General features: G+C 40.4%; 1 protein-coding gene across 5 annotated transcripts in view; it reads right to left on the bottom strand.

Annotated features, from left to right (window-relative positions):
- The window catches only part of TAB3 (TGF-beta activated kinase 1 (MAP3K7) binding protein 3), a 66,638-nt gene extending 59,748 nt beyond the window's left edge, over positions 1–6,890 (bottom strand). For 2 of the 5 annotated variants that reach the window (XM_079122886.1, XM_079122887.1), the window contains exon 1: positions 6,718–6,889. The gene's annotated coding sequence lies outside the window, so the exon portion shown is untranslated. Of the gene's footprint in view, positions 1–6,717 lie in introns of all 5 variants that reach the window. The other 3 variants (XM_079122884.1, XM_079122885.1, XR_013760987.1) reach the window with 2 other exon arrangements.
- Positions 6,891–16,403: the final 9,513 nt, after the last annotated feature.

Genomic DNA, 16,403 nt, shown 5'->3' with positions numbered 1-16,403 from the left:
CAAAAACTGCCTTAGGTTGAGGAATTTATACCCCAATTTGGATCCAATCAAATGTCCACAGTCATTATGTAACTTCAAGTAATATATCTCCAGATCTGCATAAGACCTAAATGGGGGGTAGGGTGACTTCACAGAAAGGACTGTAAATGCTACCTATTTCTCTACAATTATAAAACGACCCTCAAAACGCCTTTTTAAAAAACACCATTTTGCTAGGAATGAAAAGGAAAAGTCTGATACTGTTCCTCAATGGAAAGTGAAGAAAAAAATTCCTATTTAAGAACAGATGTAGGCAGTGGACAGCCAAGTAGAGAAGGATATTCTAGAGGTTCTAAAACTGTGAAACTTAATAAAAATAAACACATTTCTTATGTACTCACCTACTGGTCACGGGCTGCTTCATCTGCTTCACACATAGTAACACATTTAATACTCCCAAGAACCCTATCAGGAGGACACTACTTTTTATCTACATTTTACAGATGAGAAGTTCTGTAAGTAATGGAACAGAGATTTGAAGGCAAGCATTCTGGGCAGACAGTCCATGCTCTTAATCAATGTACTATGCAGTACAGCTTTTTAAGAAGCCAAGCCAGGAAAAAGATCCTGGCATTCTAAAGATCAGCCCCCATTATTCACCCTATCCTCAGCCTCACCCAAATAAAACCCTCTTCCCAAGTGGGGGAGCCCTTCGGAGGGTCATGGAGGAAGACGCCCAACTGCCCATCTACAAGAATGAGTTCATAATTGGTTAGTTTTGGATGCACTCAGTGCACATTCTTGCTGAGACACTGTTATACATAGAAGTTAGTTTTTATAGTACTATCTGTATTCAAATTCAGATATGTTGGGTTGGCCTGAGAATCTGAACACCATATGCAACATTTTTTTTCTGTGGGAAAATGGTGCTGATTTCAAAATAAAATGAAAAAAGAAAGTCTTTATAGACCATTTAGAAATTGAGGCTCCCTCTACAGAGCCTTATAGATGCCAAGATCATTAAATTTTAATAAAGGAACTGACTGCAGTTACTTAATCCAGTTTTGCTCATACATCAGAGAGACATAGTTCTTTATACTTAACATGATGGGAATGGTGCTACTGAAAAAAATTAGCTTACTATTCTATGGATTTCCTGCACTATGGCCAACTGTGGATGTATCTAACAGTTAATATATTGCTCTCACTGGTCCCCTCAATAAACTGCTTTAAAAAATTACTATCGAGTAAACAAATACATCTTTCACAGCTACTCCCCACCAGAACAGAAGGCTATCACCTCAGAAGGTAGCTAAAGTAGTAATAGTAGAAATGATGATGACAAAGTAATAAGAATTATTAACTCTTTTGAGCAGATACCATTGCTAGGCATGTTTTAAATACAATGCATCCTCTGGTTCACTTAATCCTCACAAGAGGTAGATACCACATTATCCCCATTTCAAAAAATGGGGAAACAGGTCAGAGATTAAGCAACTTGCCCCAGAACACAGAGCTAGTTAGTGTCAGAAAATCGCAATATTTGAACGTTTTACCCCCTAGAGAACATGTTTTTTAACCACTATACTCTGTATAATTAAAGAATTTTGTAAACTCTTTTTTTTTTTTTTTTTTTTTTTTTTGGGTGCTGGGGATCGAACCCAGGGCCTTGTGCTTACAAGGCAAGCACTCTACCAACCAAACTATCTCCCCAGCCCCTTTGAAACTCTTAAAATGAACAGAGGGTCTTATTCAAATTCATTTTTTCAAACCAAAGAGTTGTATGGAGAACAAAAACAAAAAGATCCATCTTGGCTTTTACTAGGAATATTTTCTTCAACCAAGCTAAGATTAAACATATTTATGGAGAACAAATGTAAAATGCATTTGGCTTTGCTTTTATCATTTTGAAATCTTTCACTTAATTGTTTGAACACCACAAATAATGGTAACATTATGTAACTCCAACAGACTAATAAAACTTTATTTTAAAAATCTTCAGGTAAAACAAACACACTGTCCTTATTTACCACTAAGTAAACTAGGGTAAAATAGCCACATGAGGTCCAATACCTTTGAAAAGTTTCAAAACATCAGCAAGAAAGGAACAAGATATTCCTTTCATGACAAACTAAAACTGTTCTGTCAACAATACTGTAAGATCTTCTTTAACAATAAACATTAAGCTGAAACGGACTGAATTTAAATTTTATTTCAAAACATGCACCTAAATTCAGAAATTCTTTTTTGACAATCTAATAAGCCTATGAGATTATTTCCCAGAAGAGCCACTGTATTCACAAAACAAACCTAATTTAGAATAGGTAAAAGGTATGCTACCTACCACCTCATTAGGTAATTCACAAAATGCAAGCAATCTCCAACAACTTATGGGGCACAAGTTGATTTTTTATATTTATTTCTTTATTAGAGCATTATAATTATACATAGTAGTTGGGTTCATTTTGACAAAATCACACATGCATGGAATTTTATTTACTCCATTTCAGTCCCCATTCCCCGCTTTCCCTCTTCTCCTCCCTCCCTCTATTCTCCTTCCTCTACTGATCTTCCTTTCATTCACTTATTTATTTTTGATTGGTGACAAGCAGATTTTTCAAATCATCTGTCTGAATCTCACATCTCAGCTTCCTGGAAACAATGGTCAATGTGCCCACAAAAGATTGAACGAGGTTACAGGAGAATAGCGAAACACCAAACCTGTGCAAGCAATATTTCTATGGGAAAACCCATTTAGTATTCCAACTTCGATAGAAGTAACTACCCCTACCCCATTCAGTCCTGAAAGTAGAAAAAGGAAATCTTCCCAATCCTAACTGGGAGTCTGAACTTCCCTAGGACCACAGCCTCAGCCTCCCTGATCAAGGGAGAGCAGGAATAAAGGTATGAATGAAGATGAAAGGCAGAGCTGGAGTGGGAAGAGATTCTGGACTAGGATGCAAGGAGATCCTGGCAAGACGCACTTAGAAGAGAAGGATGGAAGATGGGATGACAGCTGAAAAGAGAGGAAAAAGTATGAGAGTGGGGTGGGTTGGTGAAGAGGATTAGGGAACAGTGCCTGCTCCTGCAGCACAAGGGCTTTTTACAAACTTTCCTCCTTAGTGCTTAAGGACAGGGAAGAAGAGAAACCACAGTACATTGTCTTGACACTACCTCCCTCACCCTGGTTATTCTCATTCACTTCAGTGTCAACTGAGAACTAAGGGGAAGGATCCTGGTATGGCAGGAACAGCATAGGAAAGAACGAAGGAACGAAGGAACGAAGGAACGAAGGAAGGAAGGAAGGAAGGAAGGAAGGAGAGAAATTTTAAGTAGGGAGGGAAGTGGAAGGTTGGAGAATTGGAAAAATAAAATAAAAGACCTGTCAATGAATTACACTGTAATAGATGTTCTTAAATGTTTAGGATTCAGTTTGACAGTTTCAGATATTTCATCAGATTCACTTCACTTTTAGACAAGTATCTGTGCCCGTGGTAGTAATTTGAGGTTTTATTATGCAGAAGGTATTAAAATAAACTTCTAAATACATATGAGGCCATTTCCTGGTGTCGTTCTTTACATGGTGACAATATAAATCGTTTTAGGAAGGCTTTCTTCCTCGGTAAGTTCTCAGTTACATTATCACTTGTCAATTTTTTTACCCTAGTATCCCAAATAACATGAGTCATTACCTTCACAAGTAAAGAAGTACTTTTTTTTTTTTTGGTACTTGGGATTGAACCCAGGGTGCTCTACCACGAGCCACATGCCCTTTCTATTTTTTTATTTTGAGACAGGGTCTCACTTTGATGCCCAGTGACCTCAAACTTGCAATTCTCCTGCCTCAGCCTCCTCAGATGCTGGGATTACAGGCATTTGCCACGACACTGGACTACATTTAACTCATTCTTGGAAGTACAACTATAATTAAAAACTTGCTCAGTCAGACTAAAAGACTGCCTGTCAAGACTCCAAGGTATTATTTAAAATCTACTCCAACACTCTGTGTAACACACATGCATGGTGCTATGTACTGAAGAACACAAGATTTCTTTTTCCATTTCTATGAGACATGACTACCTCATTAAAGGTAACCAAACAATTTACTTCTTAAAATATGGGAGCAGCAAATCCCAAATTACGTAACTTTTCTAGAAATTCCAGCCAGAGATAATTACACAGGTAAACCTGACCAAATGACCTTTTAGAGATGAGGGCCACTTAGTGTCTTTTTTTTCCTACAGTTGTTGTTCCAGTTGAACTCTACCCAGATACCCAGATGTAGGGCCTCTCTCTTGCAAAGATAAGGGCCAGGATGACAGGGCTCAACAGCACATCAGAGATGCAACAGCAGAGACCAGTGAGAGACAAAAGTGACACCCCCCACAATGTTCCTGCTCTTTCTGCAACGTCTCAGATATTGCCTGGGAACCTTTAAAGTTTGTCATTCCCATCCCCATAAGAGATTATGCTGCTTCCCATAATAGCTGCCGTATTTTCTACAAACCATGTCCTGAGTACAAAACCTTTGTACTAAATTAAAGGGAAGAAAAACAGGGTCAGCTATCAAGTACTCCACTTGCTAGAGAAGGTAAGGGTGCATGTATATACCTTCAATGTGCCAGAAAGCAAATTCAAAACCCTATGAATAGTTCCTATTTTAATAAAGTGAAGGATCAGAACAAAAAATATCTTTTGTGTGGGGGGGGGGTTCTGGGGATTGAACACAGGGGTGATCTGCCACTGAGTTACATCTCCAGCACTTTTTATTTTTTGAGACAGGGTCTTGCTAAGTTGGCCAGGCTGGTCTCAAACTTGCAATCCTCCTGCCTCAGCCTCCCAAGTAGAAAATATCTGATCTTTGCAGCACTTTGGCATGCTGAAATAGGAGGCAAAGTTACTGAAAACACCTAAATTTCAGATAGGTCACTACCAGTTATTTGGAATTTTTTACAAATCAACAAAATTCTGAAATTCTGCCCAAATGTTACCTATAGATAGAAAATGAACACATTTGAAAAGAAAAAAAACCTTAAGATTATATTGAGACAAGGACAATGAAAGCTGTCAAGATTATCAACAGAACTGAAAGGTTTCTTTGTAATAAAAATTCCCATTTTCATAAAATTTGTATCAGCACAAACATGCAGAATATGATAGAGCATATGCTCTAGAATCAGACATATTAGTTTGAGTTCTAGATCTGAAATTTACCAGCTATAGAATCCCCTTAGTTACCCATGTAAGTTACAGAAGAACATTGGAGGCTGGTGTCCATATCTGTGCAACATGGATAACATTAACTTTACACAGGGTAGCTACAAGGATTAACATAAATGCACATTACCTACCAAGCCTGAATATACTCAATGTTAGCTCCAGCACAAACTATAGAATAGTCTATAATTAAGGAGAAGAATGTATCAAATAAACATAAGGAAGAAAATTCGGGGTGAGTGAACACAGATCATGTTGTTAGCTGTCAAGATGAAAATCATAGTTAATATTTACCTTCACTTAACTTTAACATTCCCTTGACTGAGCCAAGTATAAGTCAACGGGATGGGGGGATCTAAAGTTGTAAAAATTCCTATCACACATGGGCTTAAAATTATGAGTATATGTTTGCATTCTTCCAGTATTCATAAAAAGACAACATGACAAAAGGTACCATGGGTAGCGATGCCCTTTATAACACTGCAAAATCAAACTCTCATCTCAAAAGTCCTTTCTTGATCAAAACTTTTTTTTCTTACACATGTTCTTGTTTACTATTGCAAATCAGTACAAAAGCAAAGAAAAAAGTAAACTCTTCTATCTTTCCAAAATGAAAATGAGCAAAGGGAGCTGAGTTTGTCAAACTGTTTTTTTTATCCCACTCATTCCTATCCGTTTACAAACCGTAAGTAAATATATAATACACCAAAATTACTGTCTGATAGACAACCGTCACTGAAGAACACACCAAACTGAAAAGCTCTGTCTGGACCAAAGGTAGCAAATTTTCTTAAAGAATTTAAGTAATGTTTCGGTAAAGACAGAAAATGCTTTATATTTTAACGCATCAACAATACCAACTTTTGATTTTCATGCAGTTTACTTTATTCCTCACCTTGTCCCCATCTCATCCGCACCCCGCCCCCATTCTGCTTTTATGCACTTTATTAAGCAGGCACACGGTACTAAACTAACGAAGTCCAACTGGGAATAACTCTAGTCTGTTGCTGGACCTCAGAGTACTGCTTATGTGATCTTTAAATGAACGCAGACAATGTTTTCTCCTTACACGACACTTGCTAACAATTATTACTATTACTACTAACCTTTCCCACATGTCTCAACACACTCAACAGACCCAATCTTACTGGCTGCTAGTCCTCATCCCCAAACACCTTGCCAGAGCGTCAAGCCGGTGCAAAGGTAGAAACCCGCGAAGGAGGACATCATACACTCCACTCGGGGAACGAATGCTAATCAAGTCGCCCCCCCTCGGCCACTCCCTCTCCCCTCCACCTCTCGGGGTGTCCCGGGCGGGCGCGGACGCGCCAGGCCCTGCGCAGACCTCCGACAGCCCTGCAGTTCCTGGTGGCAGCCGCAAATCCAGGCCAAGCCGAGCTCGCAGGATACCCGCAGTCGCGCACACGCCCACCGTCCTGGGCGCGGAATCACCAGGAAGACCCCGGGGCACCACCGACGCCCTAGCACGGGCAGGTGCCGGGCCTCCTCGCGGACACTCACCCAGCGACCGCTGCTCCCCGTCCGCAGCCGCCGCCTCGCCCTCACGCCCGTCGCCTGCTCCCGCGGGGGGGTCCGGGCCGGAGCCGTTTCCCCGCCCGACCCCCCTCGGGTGCGCGCCGCGCCGAGCCCGGATCCGGTGTGAGCCGCCGCCGCCCCCTTTCCTCCCTCCTCCCTCAGTGCGTCCCTCCCACCGAGGCCCGCCTAGTATTTCCTGGATCCGGTCTCGGCGATAGCTTGGCAGGCGAGCCGCCGGCTTAAGGGCTTCCGTCGGGAGCCGTCGCTCGCCAGGCACAAAGATGGCGCCGCCGGGGACTGCCGTAGGCAATCTCGCGAGGCTTACCCCATAGGAACCGGAGGGCGGGGGACCACAGGAAAGGTGATAAATTAGTCTGAGCAAACGCTCCCCCATATCGGAAATGGGCAGTACCGGTTACAAGGAGGGAAGTTAGTGCGCCTGCGCGAGAGCGTGGGATAGCGCATGCCCAAAAGAACCCTAGAGCGGGAACCCAGTTCTCCGGGTTTTACCTGTTTCCTCTAGAGGCTGGTTGGGGTGGGGGTGGACAGGGAGTGAAACCTGGTAAAGGGCTTGGCAGGACCAAGTGACAAAGTGACAGGCGTCCCTTAGGGTTTGGTCAACCATCAGAGACTCGAATAGCCAACACACTTCTGCGTCGCCGGGAATCCTCAAGCCCTTTGCTCCTCCCTACCCTAGTTGTGAGAATTTTCTTTGAAATCTCAGGAGTCTCTTCATCTTGTTCTTGTTTCACGTTATTTAGCAAGAGCTTCCTGTGAGTTTAAAGCTGGGCTCACAACTGGCAGCCACAGCCATCCTGTTTCTCACATCACCATCTAACTTTCTCTTTCATTTCAGTGCTACATAACTCCTTTTCCTGCTTTATTTTTGCTCGCTCATTCATTTATTCACGCGTGTGTTGTTCAGAGTTTTCTGTGTCAGGTACTGAAGAAATAAGTATACTGTGAATTCAGAGAGCTATTGGCCTGGAATGGAGATGAAGGACAAAAAACAATGATGACAGTTAAACACGGTAAATTCTCATAGAACTGAATACAGAGAAGAGTGACATACAGAGGGGGATGTCATGAAAATACCTCAAAGCGAAAATTTTTGAGGGGCATCTCTCAGGCACAGGATTTTAGTCTGGTGGATTGGTCAAGGTAATGTCAAGAAACGAACCACCTTGATTATTTTAACATAATTTAATATAAAGAATTGATTATTCAGCAACTGAAAATGCCACAGAATTCAATGTAGCACAGTGGTGGCAACTGCAGGAAGCAGCTATGATGTCTAGAGCCAGAGGGACAAAAGGAAGAGGTTGAGAGTATTACAATTTAGATATTTAGAGAAGGGCCCTGTGGAAGTAAACTCAGACCACTGAGCAAACAGCATCCACTTGTGACAATGTCTCACAACACTGGAGTTGAAAGTGGGGAAACTGCAAACCAGATCCAACTTCACTATGGGAAGAAGTGCACTTCTCCCTCTAAGCGCTTCCAATCTTTCTTCAGCCTGGGGATGAAAATCAGACACATGGACTAGAGCTGAATTTGACCTATATCTTGAAGCAGAGAAGCTCCAGCATCAAGAGAGTCACTCCCTTGGGAAGCTGAATGTGGTCAGAAAGGGGGCCAATTCACTCCTGTCACACATCCCACATAGTGAAGACCATTGTGCTAAAATGTTTGTTGAAAACTTTTAAGATCAGAGTCATTCCAAGCAGGGCAGCCCCAGCCAATTTACGAATCCATGCATGAGAAATAAATGCTTGTTATTGGATGGCACTGGAACTTCTCCTTGTTATACAGCAAATGTGGACTAATATCGCACCTCTGCTCCACAAAGTAAGCTGAGGTTAGTCTCCTGTTTTCTTGATTCATCATCTCTAGAGTATTGTCCTAGTCTACATGGTCCAAAATGGCTCAGCACCATATCACATTCCAGTTACCAGGAAGGAGGAGGCTTATCCATTTCCTTTAAGGGCATGATCCAGAAGTTGTTAACAACACTTATGTTCACAACCCATTGACCAGAACTTAATCACATTACTGCATTCACCTGCAGAATAATCATAACTTGATTTAAAGTTGTATCTTGTCTTCTCTTCCAGATGGATCCTGCCGCCAGTTCCTTAGTCTTCGACTTCATCTCCCCCATCTTGATAACCATAGTTTCTTTTCCAGCGGTGAAGAGGGTGGGGATTGAGCTGATCAAAGTATTACTTTACTGATACTATCAAAAGATAGCTCTGTTCCCTCTGGACATGGCAGATGCCTAAAATTAGCTCTTTCTCTCTTGATTTATTTTTTGGTTCCTACTCATGCTCCCTTTGGGAAGATTCAGTAGTGTCCCAGAAGACATGTCTAGCCTCTCTCTCCTTAGCACCTGGTCTTTTTTACTTTTCAATGCTGCTATGTGTCCTCACATAGTTGTCAGTAGCTTGAGTGTGACTGGCATCCAAGTGCTCATTCTCTCATGGATAAGCATGATTCTTCAGGAACCTTTTCACTGCACAGTTCTTAGATATGCCCTAAATCTTTTCTGACTTATTCTCAGACCCCAAATTTCATGGAATATCCACAGTTTCTTACTCCCAGTTTTCCCTCATCCATTGACAGGGCCTTAGGGAGGAAGCAAGCAAAGGGCTCAAGCTTTTTTTCCTTTTGTGCCACTAATCGGATCCATGGGAAACTCAAATATTCCTGCCATGGTGAACAGACATGTTGCCTGTCACTGCTGCCTCAGCAAGCTTTCTTCCTTTAGAATTCTAAAAGGCATGCAGTAGAGTCTATATTGACACAGGCCTCCAAACTCCAAAGATACACAGCAAGCTTTCCCTAAAATTTTCCAGGTTCTACTTATAGATCACTACAGTTCAGTAATCAAGCAGCTGGAGAGAAACACATCACTCTGAGCCCCCTTGCTTGGCTTCGCCTTCCCTACTAGGAAAGAAAATCTTCAATACTCCCTCAGAGATAACTAATAAACATCTCCCTTGTACTCTTTTCTTACTTAAATTGGAAGACATGTTTAAATGATAGTCATAGAACTGGTTTTGCCACTTCTTGGTGAGTCCTGTGGAGGAGAGACTAGAAGATTTCTGTACAATGTGACAGAATTTAGTGTATATTCTCTTCCTATATGTCAGACACATGTACTATTTCAGATGTTTTTGGTCTCGCCTGTTGTATCAATAATCATATAATGAACCATTCGAAAACATGATAGTCAAAATAATAATCACTTTATTTGTTCATTTTACAATGGGTCAGCAATTTGGGGTGGGTTCATCTTGGCAGTTCTTCTGGTCTCACCTGGGATCATGGAGGCTATTCATGGGACCAACAGTATCTAGTGTCACCCTCAACTCCACAAGTTATGGTCTAAAAGCTAAAAAGATACCTGGGGCTTTGTCTGCCTGCTTCTGAGTGATGAGAGATATGATGAGAGCAGTGGTTCTCATAGTCATGTGCAACTCCAATGTAGTAAGATGGTTCCCTGGCTTTAGGCAATACTGTTTGGTATACCATGTCAATAGATGACCATTTTATAAACTTTTGAATGGTGGTGCTGGTGGGGAAACTGTAGATATGGAAGGGAAACTTACTGAGTGTTTGAAGCAGTTCTGGAAAGAATGAATTACTGCCGCACAGTCACACGTGCCCTGTGGAAGGGACCCAAAGTAATCAATCTACAGTGGCTGGCTGGTCTCCTTGAGAAGTGGTGCTACACTGTAGGCTCAGTGTTCATCTCTGCTGCTGGTATTAGCTAATTGAGTGTTGGTGAGAGGGAGCCCCTGCTGGGCCTGAAAGGGGACTCTGACTCTGGGTTCCATTGAGAGGATCCCTTGGTCCCTTACTCTCCCTTCTTTTGGTGAGCCTAAGAGGAATCTTGTAAGTGGTGGACTACTCAGTCTGCTTGAAGCCAGGCAATCTGAATTCTGGGTGTCATCTGTTTATAGGCCTTGCCTGGGACTTTGGAATTAATGGGATATTACAGTTCTCCTGTGAGGTGAATAAGTCCCATGGGAAGTTGAGCTTGGGTACAGCCCATCCCTTTGGGAAAATGACAAATCCCCAGTTTCAGTTAACTTTTTGCCTGCAACCCTGGATAAGTTCTAAGAAACACATTCAGACAGATTTGCTCTTTGTGCTAAAATATCTTATTTAGATTACATTAATTTTCTACTTTGCAAATGCCTTGATTGATATTTACATTGTGATTTGGTGATTCTCAATAGAAAATAAGTTCCTTATAATCTTAATTTTCCATAAATTCTATGAACTACTCTGCTTCCACCTAACTTTCCTTTAGTACTTACCCTTGTGTTAGTCAGGTTTTCATCACAATGACCCAAATACCTGACATAAACAACTTAAAGGAGGAAGGTTTTATTTTTGGCTCATGGTTTCAAGTTTTTAGTCCATGGTTGACTGGCTCCAAGAAACAAACATCATGGTAGAAGGGTATGGCAAAGGAAAGCTGCTTAGCTAATGGCATCTGGGAAGCAGAGGAGAGAAGGGACCAGGGACAAGAAATATCCTTCCAGGAATGCCCCCAGTGACCTACTCTTCCAACTATGCTCCACTGCCTACAGTTTCCACAACCTCCCAGTAGTCCACTCAGTGATCAATGGATTAATCCACTGATGAAGTCAGAGCACTCATGATCCAATCACTTTCCCCAAACCTCTTCTATGAACATTGCTGCATTGGAGACCAAGATTTCAATACATGAGACTTTGGGAGACATTCCAGATCGAAACAGTTACACCCTTGTAATGTCTGGTACCCTATCAGAAATCAGAAGGTCACCTGAGCTGGCTAGAAGAATTAAGAGCAACTTATTCATTTTCCATGTCATAACTAAAGGAACAAATTAATTGATCCTTCTTATATCAGGACACTAAAAGAGGGAAATAAGATCATTAATTAGGTGCAAATGATAAAAAAGCATCAATTTTTACCACCCCCACCCTTTTACCACTGAACCCACAACAGGACACATTCATTGTTTTATCTCATCATTCTCTGACTTGGGAGTTGTGTACCTGGTGACAGATAATGGATTAATGTTCCTCTTGGAATATGAATCACCTATACTCATCAGAACTTTTTTGAAACAAGCCAGAAGATTAGAGTTGAATTGCAGGTCATCACTTGAACTGAACTGATAGAAGACACTAAGCAATTCCAGCTAAGGAACATGATCAGCCATTTCACATCCCTCCCTTTCCCTTCTAGGACCTGCACTCCTAATCACCTGTGTCCCCATCCAGTGGATAAAGGTCAGTTCCCTACTGGCTCATCCCTACTAAGGCTGTCATCTCAAGAGTGGTAACCTATCTCTGAGAAGTAAGAGCTTAATTAAATTGGTTCAACTTCCTTTTCTTGTTTGAAGTCAAAGTTTAATTAATAGGAATAAAAACATTTTGGGTGGACAATTCTCTTCACAAATATAAAGTGGTTTCTAATTGCTTTTTCCAAAAACACATTTCAAGTAGAAAGCATGTTCAATATCTCCAAAATTCATCATGACTCTCAATTAGTTTTTCCTTAATACTGGATAAGCTCAACAGTGCTCTAGAAGACTCCTGTATACAGACTGACAGTTGCCCACCTCCCTCAACTCCTAAGTTGGGGAAATTACAAATACATTTCTTAAGAAAACATTTTTCTCTAATGGGCCAGCAAGGTAGACTTGCTACAGATCCAGTGGGTGGGTAGTGATGGTAGGGGAACACAGGACAGGAAAACATTGTTTTGGCTAGACAAGAAGCAGCAAACAAATGGGTAGGTGAATTAGAAAGAGCTCATATGGAATGGCCTCACTATCAATGGTAGGGAGCATGTGCAGTGGATACTGTGGCACTCAACCAAGATCCCTGCTTCAGAGAATGTGCTTATCCATAACTATTTGTTTCTGACACTTTACATGTATGCCCCTAATTAAGAATTGCTTTTGCCTATGAGAGAAAACATTTGACCCTTGACTTTCTCAGTCAGGTATATTTCATTTAATATGATGTTCTCTAGTTCCATCTATTTACCACTGCAGAATAAAATTGACAAAATTATGCAATGTACATATATGAATATACCACGTGAATTCCACCTTTATGTATATCTATAAAGTATCAATTTTAATAAGTAAATAAATAAACAAAAGGAAGACCAGCAGAGTAGAGGAAGGGGAGTAGGGAGCGAGAGGAGGGAAAAGAAAGAGGAAGGACCGGCAACTGAAATGGAGCAAATTATATATCACACATGTATGATTATGTCAAAATGAACCTCACTATTATGTATAACTAATCACTTTAAGGAGTGATTAGACCCTGAGTGTTCCCCTTTCATGAATGTATTAACGTCTTTATTGAGGGAGTAAGTTCATTATAAAAAGGCTAGTTGGCCTCCCTTCCCTCTTCTTTATCTTCTCTTTTCCCCCCTCTTTTCCTTTCATTTCTGCCACTGGAGGAGGAAGCAAGAAGCCCTTTCTCGATTTCTGGCCCCTCAATTTTGGACTTCCTATGCTCTAGAACACTAATAAATTTCTTTATAAATTATCTAGTCTCTGGTAATTTATTTATTAACAGAATACCCAATCTCAGGTATTCTATTATAGTAGCACAAAAATGAACAAATATAGTGGAAGTGTGTATAGTGAACTATTAATTTGCTATCAAGTATCTACTAGCCTTTCTTCTAGCAATTGTTCCAGATTCCTTTTGGTGAGGGTTCTAGGAGACTACACTTCTCTTTAAGTGTATGTGGGTCAGGCAAAGTAGACTCCAATTCCAGTTCCAATGGTGATCATATTAATCAGTCCTGACCAATCAGAGCCTCACTTTCCTCAGGCCACAGCAACTGGCTCAGGAGTGAACACATGACTTAGGGAGAGACAATCAGATGCAATGAGACTTTTGGTGAGATATCCAGGGAGACACTTTCACTTTTTTTCTGAGAGGATATAAAATCTGGAGTTGTGACAGCCAGTCAGAATCACAGTGGGAACTTTCTCTGAAGAATGGTACCAACCCAGGGCTGGGTTTATAGCTCAGTGGTGGAGTGCCTAGCACATGTGAGGCACTGGGTTCAATCCTCAGCACCACATAAAAATAAATATATAAAATAAATGTATTGTGTCCACTTATAACTAAAATCTTTTTTCAAAAAAGAATGGTACCCACCCAAAGAAAGTGAACTCAAAGACAGGGAGAGATAGAGGGACTAGGTTTGGGGAACATCATTTGAACTGAGCCTTATCCCTACACTATACAGTTACATAAACTGATACATTTTTCCTTTTGCATAGCCTGGAATAAATTTTCTGTAACTTGCAAACCAAAGACTCTATACCGATATACTACGAATGGATGAGTATGTACAACAATAATGCACCAATAAAGAATGTGAAAAAGGATAAAATTTTTAAAAAACTACACACATGTATGATTATGCAAATGGTATGACTCTACTTCATATACAACCAGAGAAATGATAGTTGTACTCCATCTGTGTACAATGAATCAAAATTTTAAAAATAAAAAATAAAAAGAGTAAAACGAATGAGTTTGAGTATTGAAGACTTCATTTGAGTACAGGGAAGGCAAAGTGACCAAAAACATTTATATTCTATATTAATAAAATGCATCCAGTCTGTGCCTAATGCTTAGTTTTCAACGTGTAATGATTAAGTACTCAAAATACAGGTGCCCAATAAGCCTCTGTTAAATAAGTTGTAATTCTACAAAAGCAGACAACCCTGGAGAACCTAAGGTAACACAGTGAGTTTGGACAGAGGCAGGATTTAAAACTCTCTCCTCAAAAATCACCTAAATCACTTAGGTTGTTCAAGTATCAATACTGGTTACAAAACATTACAGCTGAGAGTGTTCTTTGTTCTTGGGAAGACTATAAGTAGCCTCCTTAGTACACATTTAAAAATGTCTTCTTTTCACTGCTCTCTTTTCCAAATAGTCTTGAGTTCTTTCTGAAGCACAGTTTCTATTTCATGGTAAATATGTAATAATAGTACAAAAAGACATTTGACAGATGAAAATTGAATTTAAGAGAATTGCCCAAGGTAATAGGTAACTGTTCCAGTCAAGAAGGGAATTTGGCCCTTCCTGTCCCCAATGCAACGTGCTCTGTGCCAGGAACATCAGAAACAGCAAGTGTCATTTACTCATAGCCTTAGGGATTCATTCATCGTTCAACATACATTTATGAAGCCAGGTTCTAAGGATACAGAGATGAATAGAACAAAGTCCCTGATTTCAAGGCATTTCCAGTCTATTGGAGAAAAATGTCACATAAACAAATAAGTATAATGGAATATAGTAAATGAAGCTGTAGCTCTTGGCTTTGGTGTTCTTGAAGCTGAGTATGAAGGAAGCGTTTGGGAGAGTGGGGGCTGGGAAAAGTAATGGGAAGGAGAGAGTTGTCTGGGGTGGTTATCCCAAAGGAAGTCACATGTTAACTCATAATAAAAATGAGTAAATATAGATTCGGCTAAAATGAAATAACAAACATTTGAAATTAAGGTTTAATATTATTTCAACTTAACCAAGGAGAAATTTCAAAGCAGGATTTTTTAATGTCCCCTTTTGTTACTTAAAAATATAATTTATTTACTCTCAAATCTTATGCTCCCAATCAGAAAGTGGTGACATCACAAGAACTATTTCTATACTTCTCATTCTATAATTTTTTTTTTTTTTTTGAACTGGGGATTGAACTCAAGGACACTCTATCGCTAAGCTATATCCCCTGCCCTTTTTTTTTTTTTTTATTTTGAGACAGGGTCTAAGTTGCTGAGGCTGGCCTGGAACCTGAATCCCTCCTGCCTCAATGTCCCAAGTCACTGGGATTACAGGTGTGTACCACTGCACCTGGCTCTGCCTCATTATTCTGAACTCAGGGATATGAGAGGGAATAATTGGCAAAGCAGTGCATGACAATGGTCTTTTTTAAATATAGATGGTCCTTGACTTATGATGGTTTGATTTGCAATTTTTCTACTTCATGAAAAATTTCGATTTCATGCTGCAAAAGCAATACGTGTTTAGTAGAAACCATACTTTAATTTTTGAAATTAGAATTTGCTCTCCAGGTTAGCCATGTGTAGTATGCTACTCTCTAATAATGCTAAGCAGCGGCAGTAAGCACAGCTCCCAGTCACCTACAAATGACAAGGATCACAAGGGGAAACAATTGATACTCTGCAAAGTAATGTGTTGTAAGCTACGATGGTCTGTAGGTTAGGTATAGTAAATGCATTTTTGATGTGATATTTTCAACTTAGAATGGATTTATTGGGATGTAATCCCAACATGAGTGGAAAAACATCTGTATTCCTCAGACAAGGGACAGTCTTGGACAAGTTGATACACTACATGCATAGTTCTTTTGAACTGAGATGGGTTAAACAGTATCACAATGGATTAGAAATCAGAAACCTAAGCCTACTCCCAATTCCATGTCTAGTCCCAAGAACTTGGCCAAAAGGTTCTAAGCCAGATTTTCTATGAAATGAGTCAATATCTTGACTTTCCTCCCTGCGATGACTTCTTTGAGTCTCACAGGCTAACATACTTGATCTTCTCATGAACTGTAAAGTCCTATGGCACACAACTATGTGATCCTTGAGATGTTGTGTTTTATTTTTA

The sequence above is a fragment of the Sciurus vulgaris genome, assembly GCF_902686455.1.
Source record: "Sciurus vulgaris genome assembly, chromosome: X".
NCBI lineage: Eukaryota > Metazoa > Chordata > Mammalia > Rodentia > Sciuridae > Sciurus > Sciurus vulgaris.
This window is presented reverse-complemented; position numbering and strand designations above follow the sequence as displayed.